We start from the raw sequence: 3,880 nt of genomic DNA, 5'->3' as shown, positions 1-3,880 counted from the left end.
GCAACCTCGTGATGGTTCTGAGCCCTGCAGTTACCTGGTTTGTGCATGGGGCAATACTGAGCTAGCACGATGTGTGTTCAAACGCTATTGTGGCCTTGTTCGAATGAACGAGGTCTGTGGCCTCAAGATCAACCCTGTAATACAAAGGGAAAGAGCATGTTATGGATCATATTGTGTTCCCCCAAAAAAGATGTGTTGGAGTCCTGACTCCAGCACCTCAAAATGTGACCTTATTTGGAGGTAGAGTCTTTGCAGAGGCAATTACTTTAAAATGAAGTCATTACGGTGGACCGTAATCCAATATGATCAGTGTCCTTATAAAAAGGGTCAATTTGAACCCAAGGCCAGGCCACATGGAGGGAAGACAATGTGAAGAGACACACAGAGAAGATGAACATTGACAAGCTAAGGAAAGAGTCCTGGAACAGAGCCTTTCCGCACAGCCCCCAGAAGGAACCGACCCTTCTGACACCCTGATCTCACACTTCCAGCCTTCTGAACTGTGAGAGAATACATTTCTGTTGTTTAAGCCACCTAGGGAGTGGAACTTTGTGACAGCAGCCCTGGAAAACAAATGCAGAGCCATTCTCCCCTGTTGTGCTTCCTGGCACTGCACATCATCCTGGGGGCTCAGAAAGCTGTGAGGCCTGGCAGATGAAGGACCAGGCACCCCATGGAGCAGCAGGAAGTGGCAGCTGTGCATGCCCTGCCCAGCAGCAGAATGGGAGCAGCACACTGCCTGGGGTCCCTGGCAGCATGGCTGCAGGCATCTGCAGAGAGCAGCTGTGTGAAATCAGGCTCAGAAGGGTGGATAAGCTCCGCAGAGGGGTGTGGAGAGACCCTGGGGGTCAGCAAAGCAGCAGTGCTACTGTGGGAATGGATTTGCTTTTAGCACAAGTGAGACTTGCCCTGGCAACCAATAAAACTTGGTGAGGGCTGGGTGTGGTGACTCAAGCCTATAATTCCAGCACTTTGGGAGACCGAGGCGGGCGGATCATTTGAGGTCAGGAGTTCAAGACCAGCCTGGCCAACATGGTGAAACCCTGTCTCTACTAAAAAAAAACAATAAACAAAGATTAGCCAGGCATGGTGGCAGGTACCTGTAATCCCAGCCACTTGGGAGGCTGAGGCATGAGAATCACTTGAACCCAGGAGGTGGAGGTTGCAGTGAGCCGAGATTGTGCCACTGTACTCCAGCGTGGGAGATAGAGCGAGACTCCATCTCAAAAACAAGAAAACAAAAACACACAAAAAACAAAAAACAAAACTTGGTTGGGACACTTTCCAGGGGGCTGGAGATTATCTGATTACTGAAAATTGCTTTCACAAACTCCCACAGATTGTCCCGACCCCTCCTCCCCTCTCCTCCTCTCCTCCCTCTCCATCAGCCGCTGGAGGGAGCACCTCTCCTCCTCCTTCTCCCATATTCTGGGACTTCAGTGCTCAAAGTCACTATGCCCTGCATATTTCTGGGAGTGCTCTCCCCCTCCCCCCAGATCTCAAGTCTTTAGGGAAGTGGAAAGAAGCTCTTCCCACAAGGTTTTGGATCCTGTTTTAGATGAGGCTGGGTGAAGTGAGGCCCAGAGGAGAGGAAGGAGGCGCCTGGGAATTGAGGTTCTGGGGGGCCAGGGAGGAAAAAGTGGTTTAGACAGAAGGAACAGTATGAGAAAAGGCACAGAGGCAGAGCTGGGTGCTGCATATTGAAGTTCAATGCTGTGGTAACAAGGGGTGCATGTGAGGATCTGACAGAAGATGGGCAGGAGGAAATAAAGGGCCAGATATGACTGCAGTGCCACCTGGTGCTGGAAGGAGTCAGAGCCTGGCCTGAGATGACATTCTGCTCCGGAAGAATTAACTGGAGTCACTAGTGAGTAGCTCAGGATGCCTACCAACTAATGATCCATTTCTGTAGCTGGCTTTCCAGTGTACAAACTGCTTTCGCAATTTCCCAGTGTTCTAGCTCCCTACCTCTGTATAACACACCAACCCCAAACAGCAACATCCATTTGCCTTCAGACCTGTAACCTGGGCAGGGCTTGGCAGGAGCATTTCCTGTCTGTTCCATTTGGCGTTTGCTGGGACAACTGGAATCACCTGAGGGCTGTCACTCACAAGTCTGGCAGTGGATGCTGGAACCTTAGCTGGGGCTGTGAGACAGAACATCTTCATGTGGCCTCTCCTTGTGGCCTAGGCTTTTTCACAACATAGTGGCTGGGTTCCCAGGGCGAGTGTCCTCAGAGTGAGAGCCAGAAGGAAGTTTTCCTAAGTTGGCCTTGGAAGTCTTCTTGTACCACCTCTGCCGCATTCCGCCCATTAGCAGCTGGTCACTAAGGCCTGCTTGTATGCAAAGGGAGAGGAATTAGACATCACCGTTTTTTAAGGGGAAAATCAAAAAATTGTGGACATGTTTTAAAAGCACCATGCCCTGTGAAGTAGGTGCTGTTATCTCTGTATTCCAGAGAGGCTGGGTAACTCACCAAGATCACACAGCCACCAAGAGGCGGATGTAGTTCTAACCACAATATACTTACATGCATGCACACATGCAATGTGCCACATACATGTATACACATACATACATGTGCACACAAGTATCAAGTGCCTCCTATGCCTAGCACTTTGCATCATTTGACACAGTCAGTTGGGTATATAATAGTCGTTTTGTTTTGTTTTATTTATTTTGAGACAGGGTCTCACTCTGTCACCCAGGCTGGAGGGCAATGGTGCAATCACAGTTCACTGCAGCCTCTATCTCCTGGGCTCAAGTGATTCTCCCACCGCAGCCTCCTGAGTAGCTGGGACTACAGGCATGCATCACCACGCCCAGCAAATTTTTGTATTTTTTTTGTAGAGATGGGATTTCACCATGTTACTCAGGCTAGTCTCAAACTCCTCGGCTCAAGCAATTTACCTGCCTTGGCCTCACAAGATGCTGGGATTATAAGCATGAGGCACCACGCCTGGCCTATAACAGTCATTTTAAACTGAGTGCTTTAAAAGTTGAACTAATTCTTCTAAATCTGTTCTCCCACAGTCTTGGCATCATCCTTGGCTTCTCTTTCTTCACATCCCACGTCCAACTCATCAGCCAATGCTGTCAGTTCCATCTTCAAAATATATCCAGAATTTAACCATGTCTTAACCCCTTAATCCCAAGTCTATCACCAGGGTTCAAGTCCACATTATCTCACACCTGATTTATTGCAACAGCTCCTCAATTATCCCTCTGCTTGTGTCCTCATGCAACCACCACTATCCCCAGCAATTCTGCTGTTATCATAGTAGCCTGAATGATTCTTTGATAGTATAAACAGGCTTCTGTCACTCCTCTGATGAAAACTCTATAATGACCCCATTTCTCATACAGAATAAAAGCCAGAGTCCTGACAACAGTCTACAGGCCCCACCCTGAGTGGCTCCGACTTTATCTGCTATCCCTCTTCTGGCTCATTCCACTTTAGCTGCCCTGGCCTCCTGGCTTCCACCTCCCACTTTAGGGCCTTTGCACTTGCTTCTTCCTCTGCCAGAGAGCTGGGTGACTCCCTTTCCATTCTTCAAGCTTCTGTTCAAATGTCACCTCATTAGAGAGGTCTTCCTGGACACATTATTTGAAATTCTAACTTGATTCCTACCCTTGTTTCTCTCCATCCACCTTCATTGCTTTATTTTTCACCATATAACTCGTGATTATATTATATATTGTTTATTTACTTAAAAAATTGTCTGTTTTCTCCCATTAAAAGTAAGCTCCACAATCTCAGGGATTTTAGATGTTTTGTTCACTGCTTATTTCCCATCTAGCACAATGCCTGGCACATTTGTTGGGTGAAATAAAAACTACAATTGTGCTTCTGTCACCTTCTCCTTATAGTTCTAAAAG

This window comes from Piliocolobus tephrosceles, chromosome 1 (genome assembly GCF_002776525.5).
Source record: "Piliocolobus tephrosceles isolate RC106 chromosome 1, ASM277652v3, whole genome shotgun sequence".
In the NCBI taxonomy this organism is placed as follows: Eukaryota; Metazoa; Chordata; class Mammalia; order Primates; family Cercopithecidae; genus Piliocolobus; species Piliocolobus tephrosceles.
This window is presented reverse-complemented; position numbering follows the sequence as displayed.